Source organism: Bos javanicus, chromosome 1 (assembly GCF_032452875.1).
Source record: "Bos javanicus breed banteng chromosome 1, ARS-OSU_banteng_1.0, whole genome shotgun sequence".
NCBI classification, from domain to species: domain Eukaryota; kingdom Metazoa; phylum Chordata; class Mammalia; order Artiodactyla; family Bovidae; genus Bos; species Bos javanicus.
The window spans coordinates 71,367,167-71,379,246 of NC_083868.1; the positions used below are offsets into that span (position 1 = coordinate 71,367,167).

A 12,080-nucleotide genomic window follows, 5' to 3' on the forward strand; every position below is an offset into this window, starting at 1 on the left:
GGGTTCCAGGAGAGACAAGTCAGGACAGAACCCAGTGGGATTATTTCTGGAGACTTGGCTTTTAGCCCTCTGTGAGAGGAAGGGTGTCTTTTTTATCTTGGGCCTAGGGAAACTGATAGGAAGATTTGCCTCTAGAATTCTGGGTCTGGACAGGATCACCAAAGGGTCAGTGGTCTTAGGCCATTTCCCTATCCCTCACCTGAGGTTGCACCTAAACTACCCCAGATGGATAAGAATGAATACAGCATACAATCTGTTGGTTAAGTATTTCTGGGAGATTCCATATTTCCATATTCTGGCAATTCAGAATCAAGTATATTTTGCAGTGAGTTCTTATTTTTATGTATTTATTTTTTGCCTTTTTTTCTGCCATTGAAGGTTTTGAATACTTTAAGGGAAGGAAAAGCATACATTCATCTTTGCATCCCATCTAAGCCCAGCACAGAGTGACCCTGGGGTCCAGTGTGTTGGGCTGAACTGTACTGTTCTGTCCTCACCAGAATTTAGGAAACATGCTGATCACTGTTCTTTGCCAGTTTTGCATCGAGTATTTGCAAAGCTCAAAACAAATACTGCAGTAATTTGACTTGCAACTTCTCTCCTAGTCCTCCCTCCTGTGGAAACTGACCAGGATGGGGGTAGAAACTGTCAAGACTGATCTCCCTGTTTCTGCTCAAGAAATGCCTTGTGATGGCTTGGCTTGGGCTCCCCTCCCTTACTTATCAAATGAGATCAGCCACTGAAGGAAATTAGCTTCTCCAGATTGTGAGAGACAGGAAGCAGCACTGAGAAGCAGTGTCCCGGGAGGGAAGCCGGAGAATGAGCTCGAGGCCAAGCCCAGTTAGTGCCTATGTCCAGGCCCCTTTCCCTGCAGCCCTATCCTGCCCTCACCACTTCCAGACCCTTCTCTCCTTTCCCTGGGTCCTGGCAAGTGAGGCTGAAAGAGACTGTAGAAAACATCCAGGCTAGCACTCCCAAGTCTTCCAGCCTGTGTTTGATGCTTCCAGAGCTGGGAATTTCGCTGCTTCCCCAAGGAATCAGCTCTATTTTTGCCTTTCATCCTGTTGAAATCTGCCTCTTCCAGCATCTCCTCTGGCCCGCCAGAACCTCTCTCCTTCCTCCATGGGAGAGCCCTTCAGTTAGTTGCCTTACCCTCCAGTCTGACGCCCCAGGGGACATCCTGATAAAGACATCAGTTTTTCAGAAACTTACCGTCCCAAAGGGCATCCAAGCTGGAACCTAAGCAGGAAGGAAACGCTGAGAACAATGCTGTTGGTGGTCCCTTTCCTCGCCTAGGAGACCTGATGTTTACTGTGACCTTTACCTACTGTCTTTGCTCCCCTCCGTGTGCTCAGTGTGTTCTGCAAGAATTTTTTCCCATTCAGTTCACTTTATTAATTTTTGCTAAAATATTTAAAAGTATATTTTAAGACATCATTACATTCTGCCCCTAAGTACTTCAGTATGTATCTTTTTTAAAAACAGTGGAACAATAACTTTATTTTATTTTTAATAAATTTTAAAAATTGAGGTAAATAGTTGATTCACAATGTTGTGTTAGTTTCAGATGTACAACAGAGTGATTAAGTTTCATATATATATATATATATGTATATATTCCTTTTCAGGTTCTTTTCCCTTATTGATTATTACAAAATATTGAGTTTAGTTCTCTGTGCTATACAGTTGGTCCTTGTTGGTTATCTATAGTAATATACCTATGAATATATAGTAGTATACATATGTTAGGGCTTCCCAGGTGGCTCAGTAGTAAAGAATCCACCTACAATGCAGGAGACACAGGAGCTGTGGGTTCAATCCATGCTTTGGGAAGATCCCCTGGAGAAGGAAATGGCAATCCACTCTAGTATTCTTGCCTGGGAAACCCTATGGACAGAGGAGCCTGGCAGGCTACAGTCCTTGGGGTTACAAAAGGGTCAGGCACTAAGTAGTGACTAAACTACACCATACATATGTTCATCCCAAAGTCCTAATTCACACTCCCATTTCTTTCACCTTTGCTAACCACACCCTTATGGCAGATTGTGAAGAAGAACTAAAGAGCCTCTTGATGAAAGTGAAAGAGGAGAGTGAAAAAGTTGGCTTAAAGCTCAACATTCAGAAAACTAAGATCATGGCATCCAGTCCCATCACTTCATGGGAAATAGATGGGGAAACAGTGGAAACAGTGTCAGACTTTATTTTTCTGGGCTCCAAAATCACTGCATATGGTGACTGCAGCCATGAAATTAAAAGACGCTTACTCCTTGGAAGGAAAGTTATGACCAACCTAGACACCATATTAAAAAGCAGAGACATTACTTTGCCATCTAGTCAAGGCTATGCTTTTTCCTGTAGTCATGTATGGGTGTGAGAGTTGGACTGTGACAAAAGCTGAGCGCAGAAGAATTGATGCTTTTGAACTGTGGTGTTGGAGAAGACTCTTGAGAGTCCCTTGGACTGCAAGGAGATCCAACCAGTCCATCCTAAAGGAGATCAGTCCTGGTTGTTCATTGGAAGGACCAATGTTGAAGCTGAAACTCCAATATTTAGGCCACCTGATGTGAAGAGCTGACTCATTGGAAAAGACCTTAATGCTGGGAAAGATTAAGGGCAGGAGGAAAAGGGGACGACAGAGGATGAGATGGCTGGATGGCATCACTGACTCAATGGACATGGTTTTGGGTGGACTCTGGGGGTTGGTGATGGACAGGGAGGCCTGGCGAGCTGGTTCATGTGGTCTCAAAGAGTCGGACACGACTGAGTGACTGACCTGAACTGAAAATATAAATTATCTTTAACTTTTAATCTAATTAATTATGAATATCTCTGTTAGACACAATCAACAGAAAATGAAACAGACAACTGCTTATACTGAAACATTTAAAAATTTGTTTTTACCTAAAAATTAAAAAATAAAAATCTTCTAGATGAAATTAAGGCCTGTAAAATTTGAGTAAGAAAATCTGGACTTGATCGAAACAATGGCTGTAAAGGAAAATCCACAGTGGGTGTACCACTTAAAGCATTTTCAGTTGCAAGGAACAGAAAGTTCAACTGAACTGGCTAAAAAGGGGCAGTGGAAGGGGATTTAATGGCTTGTATAATAGTAAAATCCATAACTAGCTCATTCAGATGTAATTTAATCAGGGCTTCCATTCAGTTTCCACGGAGGCCTATAGGTCCTGTCGTCCTGTATGTGGTGGCTTAGCCCTCTACCAGGATTCTACCTCATGGCAACAAAATGGCTGCAGTGCTTCCCAGCTTCACATTTTCATATCATACTGGTCAATGAAAGAGAAGAAAACTGCTTTCCCCAAGTGAAGTCGCTCAGTCGTGTCCAACTCTTTGTGACCCATGGACTGTAGCCCACAAAGCTCCTCCGTCCATGGGATTCTCCAGGCAAGAATACTGGAGTGGGTTGCCATTTCTTTCTCCAGGGGATCTTCCTGACCCAGGGATCGAACCTAGGTCTCCCACATTGCAGGCAGATGCTTTAACCTCTGCACCACCAGGGAATCCCTTAAATACAAGAATACAGTCTCTCAGAAAACCTCCTATAGAGACACAGAACTTCAGATCCAAGTACTAACATCAAAGATTTCAAGGGAGGAAAGGAAGCCAGGTTGAAAGAAGAAGGGGGAGGAGGCAGGAGAGGAGGGGCGAAAGGGGTGGCCTTACAGACGTCTCCTGCCACCTACAGATACCCAGGCATTATGGGACTTTTCCCTGGGCCTCCAGAGAAAGGAGGACTGGAACTCGGCCCTACCAGAAATCAGACCAGACCAGAACCAGACAGTCTTTTTCCAACTGACCTGAATTAAGTCACATCCCAGCCCCTGCAATAACAGTTCACTGGAGTTGAGGTTTTGCTGATGACCCCTGACTTGAGCCATGGTCCTTTCTTAAGCCAGTGATGGATGGGGTTAGTTTTCCTCACATCTCCTGCATTGGCTGGTGGATATATGGTTCCCAGACAAAAGTTGGGATACTCACCAGGAATTAGGAAATGGACGGGGGATAGTGGGAAAATCACAATGTCACTGAACATGGCAGATATTTTAGTAAAATTTGATATAGACCTGATACAGATAAAGAAACCAAGACATGAGACAAAACTAAATTTTAAAGTATAAATGGAAGATAACTGATCCTTTAAAATTATGTATTTATTTATTTGGCTGCACTGGGTCTTTGTTGCTGCGCAGGCTTTTCTCTAGTCATGGTGAGTGGGGCTACTCTTCATTGCTGTCCCCAGGCTTCCCACTGCGGTAGCCTCTCTTGCAGCAGAGCACAGGCTCTTGGTGTGCAGTCTTCAGGAGTTGTGGGGTACGGGCTTAGCTGCTCCACCGCACGTGGGATCCTCCCAGACCAGGAATTGAACCCGTGTCCCCTGCATTGGCAGTCGGATAAAAGAATTGATTCTAGTGAAAAATATTTCAGTTGAATAAAGCATATTTTATTTTAAAATAAAATAAAAATGGATAAATATGGAGATGTTGCAAATGAGTGTCATAGAAAGACACTCATCATCACTTGATACTTGATCATCTTGATCAAGAAATTAAATTGATTTGATGGTGTTTGTTCCAGAAAACACATTCCTGATGAAAATTAACCTATGTTGGTATTATTTATTTCAATTGATAGTATTGAAAAACCTCCTTGGGGACGAAATGGCAGGGACAGAAATATTCTTTAGCCTCCTAGTGACGACTGCCTTTTTGAGGTGCCCATGAGCCATCTCATCAATATTCCATTTTGGTTCTGGGACCGGCAATAAATTCAATGGCTGTCATATGTGGAAGTGAATTTGCTCATTGTTTTGAAAATTGTAATAAGTGTCTGTCTCCAGAGGTTTGTCATTTAGACAATGCCTCAAGGATAATTCAACTGGAAGACTCCTGATACTCTGGAAAGTAATTTGTCTGGTTAGATTCTTGGAATTCATAGAGAAACACTGGGAGTGTCTTTTACAATTTTCCCTTTCACCTCGGATAAACTTCTCCTCTGGGCCTTTCTGTTCTAAGAACATTCCCTGTGACACAGAAAACAGAAGCAAAATACAAATTAAGTTCCTCTTTCTCTCTGTCACCCACCAACATGACAACATTGACCACAATTATCGTATCCCTTTTTTGCTTCGAATATGACTTTATGAAGCACTTTACAGGCCTCAATTCACGAGAGGCTTTCACTTTCTCAAAAGCACATCAGGCAGTTGTTCCACCTTCTTGTACTCATCATTGTTTTTGCTCTGCCCTGTCCATCTTAGGCTTACTTTCCCTCACAATCAAATAAGCAAACCTATATATATATATATATATATATATAACTGTGTGATCTCTTTAAGTCCCTTCTCCTTTTTCACTGATTTGAGATTTCACAGGTAAAGGAGATGTTCTTAAGAAGATATGCCAAATTCTTGAGCATCTTTCTCAAGTTTCAAGCCATGGAAATGGAAAAACAATTATTTTAATTGTTAAAATCTAGGGAACACATTTAACAGTGTCCTAGCATTTTTCTATCACAAACTTTAAGAAGACACAGTTGCTCTTTCCCAAGGTTCCTGTCACTTCCACTCTGCCAACCAATTCCTCCTTTTGGCCAAATTTAGGTTCAGAGTGGCAGTTCCCCTTATTACTTCCCCTGCTCTTTGGAAGATGAAATTGTCAGCAAGCAATAATATCAGCTAAGGTCTACTGAGCTCTTGACATGTGCAAGACACCTTTCCTAGGAGGAAACTGAGGCCCAGAGTTGCCTCAGAACTTGCTCAGGTTCATCCACCTGGCAGGGGCCGGAGTCTGACTCCAGAGCCCACGTTCTGTCCCAGGTTAAAAGTGCATATCGCCCGGTCTAGTTTGAGCTGTGTGGACTTCCACCCAGCCCAAGGAAGAGCTCCTGTCAGCATCTCGCCTCCACGCCGCTTTTGTGACGTGGAGAGGCTTTGCTCCATTTCCTGCATCTGTTGTGGGAGCTGTGGTAATTCCCACCGCAACATCCTTTCTGGATCTCTCCCTTCCTTCCACCCTCAGCTTTTGCTCCTTGTGACCTACAACCCAATACCCTCTTGGTTGTTGAGTTTTCCTTAGTAAAGCCCTTACTAGGGTTACCGAGCAGGGTTCCTTGGTTTCCTCCCAGGATGTCCACATCCTCACCACTCACAAGTCACTCAGAGAGGCTTTTCGTAAACACCTTTGCTCCCGCTGCCTGTGGACCATTTTGCACTCATTACAGACTTTGCTGCCAGAAGCATAATGGTGGCATGTCCCTGGGGGCCATCTGCTGTTGGTGATGGGTTTCTAAGCAGAAAGTTTATCTCCTGTGGATCCTCCTTTTAACCCCTGGAGAAGGAAATGGCCACCTATTCCAGTACTCTTGCCTGGAAAATTCCCTGGACAGAGGAGCCTGGTGGGCTATAGTCCATGAGGTCTCAGAGTCAGACAAAACTGAGCACACGCATGCACACGCTCCTCTAAACATTTCTGCTCTTTTTATTTTATTTTTTTCTAAATTTAGGTCACCTTTGAGAATCCCTCACCTTTGGGGTTTTTTAAGTTATCTTGTTTCAGTTAAACTGCTGCCCAAGCCTGCTTTCCTTTCCATAGCCATTGAAAGTACATCTGACTTTACCCTAAGTAAAAACCTAATAATCATAATAAAAACAACTAACACTTATTGAGTCCCTAAAATACATCAGGCTTTGTTCTGAGAGCTTACAGTATTAACTTATTTAGCTTTCTCAGAACAATTCTATTAAGTAGCTACCATTATAATCAACAAATGAGGAAACAGAGGCGCAGAGAAGCCATACAGCTAAAGAGCGGCTCATTTCTGCTGAAACCTAACGTGGAACAAAGCCTATATGGATCTGTTTCTTTCACAAACTTCCGTTAATTATATTCAGCTAATCTGTATGATTGAAGGGATCCTAAGATGAAAAAAGTATCATTTCATTGAAATGGCCTTAAATTCAGTGTTACCAAATTTAACCTATAAACCACTATAGAGAGTATATCAGAGAGCATTATTTTTCTGTTAACAATTCCAATTATAGTATTTGTTATTAAACTTAATATAAAATTGTAGTTTCAGGATAGCTTAAGTAGTAATTATAATCCAAACTATAAACATTTCTATCACATAACCATAAACTAGCTCCCTCAATTCTTATTGTTAAAATTTGGGTTCACATTATTTCACCTATAAAAATGTATTGGTTATTAATTTTTTCACTAATATTTTTTACATGTTTCAAATATTTCAGTTTTTCCTGTATTATTATCAAGTTTGGGGCCTACATTTTACTCCTGTTATGTTATGTGTTTCCAGGTCTAACTTATCCTAAAGTATACCCACCAAAAAACATCATCTCAGAATAAAAGACACTACTGTATCTGAATATAATTCTATCACTCTGTTCCTTGAGTGAGGCTTCCTGGGTAGCTCAGCTGGTAAAGAATCCATCTGCAATGCAAGAGACCCTGGTTCAATTCCTGGGTTGGGAAGATCCCCCTGGAGGAGGGCATGGCTACCCACTCCAGTATGCTTGCCTAGAGAATTCCCACGGACAGAGGAGGCTAGCAGGCTACAGTCCATTGGGTCGCAAAGAGTCAGACATGACTGAGCAACTCAACACAGCACCTGAGTGACATCCTTCTAGGATGGTGGGTTATAATTTTTGACTTGTGCCAATTTAATTGCAGTTCTGGTTTCCCTGGGAATTCATCAGCTTTGCTCACAGCTACAGGTAATGTCTTACTCTAACAAGACTTGTTGCTGTCACTGCTTTATGCAAATTCCAGAAAAAAGCCTGTTTTACTTTTCCAAATCCCAATATCTCCTTGTTGGTTGTTAGTCACTCAGTTGTGTCTGACTCTTTGCAACCCCATGAACTGTAGCCCACCAGGCTCCTCTGTTGATGGAATTTTCCAGGAAAGAATACTGAAGTGGGTTGCCATTCCCTTCTCCAGGGGATCTTCCCAACCCAGGGATCGAACCCAGGTCTCCCACATTGCAGGCGGATTCTTTACCAGCTGAGCCACAAGGGAAGCCCAAGAAACTAGAGTAGGTAGCCTATCCCTTCTCCAGTGGATCTTTCTGACCCAGGAATCAAACCAGGGTCTCCTGCATTGCAGGCATATTCGTTGCCAACTGAGATATCAGTGAAGCCCCAATGTCTCCTTTATGCCCCTGCTTCTCTCCTTTGCCCATCACCTTTGTCAACTTTAAGAGTTTTTCTGTATTTTCTTTTCCCATTTGGAAAATGAGTTAGAGTTCCTGACTGCAGGAAATAGAAACTGATTCTGGCTCACTTGAGCAGGAACGAAGTTCTTGGAAGGATCGAAGGTGGATGCAAATGTGAAGGCTGACCATCCAGAAGAGCAAATGGGCAGCACCAGAGAGAGGTGGACAGCTGTAACCCATGGTCATGCCACGGGGACAGCCTGGTTGGAAGGCTGCATCACTGCAGCTGCAGAACCCTGACCCTGGCGCTGTGGCCACTACTCTCCAGATACCACGAGCTGCGGCTGCCACCCCGAAACAGTCAGCTTCTTTACATCACTTGCTCCAGACCCATGGTTCTTGGTGCAGATTCAGATGGTTGAGCCTGGACTGTGCAATTGTGTTCTAATTTCCAAGGGATATGGCTCTGTTTCCTACCAAGACCGTGCAAGAAAAGTTTCTCCTAAACAGAAAGGGAGTTTGGATACGAAGCACTCCTCAAAAATAGCCCAGCAAATATTGACTATTACAGAACCAAGTTCTAGGTGTAGAATCCTCTTTTTCCCAAACAGAAAAATTATTTCTGCTCTCAAAAGGATGAGGGCCCCTTTCTCTTTAACAAAGAATACCAGCTGCCCAAAGTGTTCTGAAACATACAATTAATTTAATTTATATATTAAACGTATATGTATTTGTATACTTATATTTGTCTTTACATTATACTTACAATATAATAATTAACACACAATAATAATATCATTAATATATATTCATGATCTTCTTGTGGGATCCTAGTTCCCCAACCAGGAATTAAACATGTGCCTCAGCATTAGAAGCACAGAGTCCTGATCACTGGGCCTCCAGGGAATTCCCAAATAATTGTATTTTAAGTAAGAAATCTATAACTTCAAAATCTTTAAAACATTTAAACAGGTGTTAGGGCTTCCCTGGTGACTCAGTGGTAAAGAATCAGCCTTCCAGTGTAGGTCTGATCCCTGGTCAGGAAGACCCCATATGTTGTGAAGCAATAAGCCCACGCACCACAACCACTCAGCCTGTGCTCTAGAGCCTGGGAACCATAACTACTCAGCCTGAGAACCTTAGAGCCTGTGACTGCAACAAGAGAGGTCCCTGCAACAAGGAGCCAGAAGAGTAGCTCCTGCTCGTCACAACTGGAAAAAAGCCCATGCAGCATCCAAGACCCATTACAGCCAAAACTAAATAAAATTTATAAAGTAAATAAAATAAACAGGTGTTAAAGGGAGAGTTCAATAATATTGAAATCTTTTTACTTTGAAAAGCTAAATATATATCATATATATATATATGAAACACTCAAAAGCTACAAAGGGAAGCTCTGCTCAAATTCAAGAGAGTATGGTTAAAAGTTTATGTCACTCTGTCACTTAGCATAATCTTTTCAAGACAAAAGATGTTGATATTTTCTCTTATATCCCATCTGCTTTAGAGTGCAGTAGTCAGGAAACATGGTGTTTTACATAAATGTATTTTCCAGATAACTGGAAAGTATCGATTTAAGCATTAATTTTTTTAATGCTGATTTTTGATATAAAACATTTAATTTATTCATCTTTTTGATGCATTACCAGTGTATTACAACTGAGGCATTAATCTTGTGGCTTCATCAACATTAACTAGTACGTTTTCATGACACTGCTGAGAAATCAGCTGTTTCTGCAGAGGTTCAAGGGAAAGGCCTTCTGAGAAGTTTGCAAGTTCCTTTTGTATGTTTACAAAAGATGTACTCACTCTGTTAACTTTTTCATCATTTACAATGTTTATCTTCTTAAGGTTAGTGGTAAATAGTTTTGCTTTATTTTTAACCTTAAAGGTTTTTATAGAATACATTCCTGGACTTCTGCCCTCCTAGTTTTTTCTTGGCCATTGTCAGGCCTCCAACACCCTCCTATAGCTTCTCAAGTTCCAGGTGACACCATCTGTGCACACAAGATCCAGGCTAATTTTTTTTTTCCCCACTGTGCAGCTTGCAGGATTTTAGTTCCCTAACCAGGGACTGAACCTGGGCCGCGGCAGTGAAAACACTAAATCCTGCCTATGGGACTACCAGGGAATTTCCTAAAAAATTCTTAAGTTGTATGAGATTCTTATACAAGAAATGGAGACTATAGATTCTGTTTTTTTCTAGTTTTATTTATTTTATATAAAACATCTGTTGAGCTATGACTCATATTTGTTGTTTAGTCACTGAGTCATGTCTGACTCTTTTGTGACCCCATTGACTGTAGCCCGCCAGCTTCTTCTCTCCATGGGGTTTCCCACTCAAGAATACTGGATTGGGTTGCCATTTCCTTCTCCAGGGGATCTTCCTGACCCAGGGATAGAACCTGTGTCTGCTGCATTGGCAAGCAGACTCTTTACCAATGAGCCACTGAGGAAGCCCAGCATCACTCATATACTAAACACATATTAAATATATGATTCAATGTCTTTTAAAAAGCATATTAACAGAGTTGTGCAACCATCACCACAAACCATTTTAGGACACTGTCATCATTTCAAAAGGAAACTCCATACCCATTAGCAGTCTCCTCAACTTTCCCCAAATCCCCAGACTTAGGTAACTACTAATCTTTCTGTTTCTATAGATTTGCCTATTCTGGTCATTTCACATAAAAATAATCATAATATGCGGTCTTTCATGACTGACTTCTTTCACTTTGTATAATGTTTTCAAGGTCCATTCATGTTGTAGCGTGAATCAGTACTTCATTCTTTTTTATGGCTGAGTAGCATTACATTGGAGAAGGCAATGGCACCCCACTCCAGTACTCTTGCCCAGAAAATCCCATGGACGGAGGAGCCTGGTGTGCTGCAGTCCATGGGGTCGCTAAGAGTTGGACATGACTGAGCGACTTCACTTTCACTTTTCACTTTCATGCATTGGAGAAGGAAATGGCAACCCACTCCAATGTTCTTGCCTGGAGAATCCTAGGGACGGGGGAGCCTGGTGGGCTGCTGTCTCTGGGGTCTCACAGAGTCAGACACGACTGAAGCGATTTAGCAGCAGCAGCAGCATTGCACTGGGGGCTTCCCAGGTGGCTCTAGTGGTAAAGAATCTGGCTACTAATGGAGTTAGCATAACTCCAATGCAGGAGACACAAGAGACTTGTGTTTGATCCCTGGGTTGGGAAAGTCCTGTGGAGCAGGAAATGGCACCCCACTCCAGTATTCTTGCTTGGCAATTCCATGGGCAGAGGAGTCTGACCGGCTAGAGTCCATGGAGTCACAAAGAGTCAGATGTGACTGAGTGAACACAGAACACAGAGTTTCATTGTGTGGATATATTGTATTTTGTTTATTCATTTATCCCTCAGTGGATATTTGGGTTGTTCCCACTTATTGGCTATCATGAACAATGCTGTGATGAATATTTGTATGAAGATTTTATTGTGGACATATGTTTGCATTCTGGGGGAGTCCCTAGGCATGAAATAGCTGATTTCCCTGATAGCTCAGTTGGTAAAGAATCTGCCTGCAATGTGGGAGACCTGGGTTCGATCCCTGGGTTGGGAAGATCCCCTGGAGAAGGGAAAGGCTACCTACTCCAGTATTCTGGCCTAGAGAATGCCATGGACTGTATAGTCCCTGGGGTTGCAAAGAGCCGGACACAACTGATCAACTTCTACTTACTTACTTATGCTAACTCCATAAGGAGCTGTCAAACTTTTCCAAAGTTTCTGCATCAGTTTGCATTCCCATAGGTGGTGTGTAAGGGTCCTGATTTCTCTCCATCTTTGCCACTACTTGTTATTTGTCTTTTTTCATTTTATCCATCTTTGTGGGTGTGAAGTGGTATCTGATTGTGGTTATGA

The 12,080-nt window shown here is 42.1% G+C and overlaps 1 pseudogene; it reads right to left on the reverse strand.

Annotated features, from left to right (window-relative positions):
• Positions 1-9,840: 9,840 nt before the first annotated feature.
• Positions 9,841-10,210, reverse strand: LOC133254452 (ribosomal biogenesis factor-like; annotated as a pseudogene).
• Between the last annotated feature and the right edge of the window lie 1,870 nt (positions 10,211-12,080).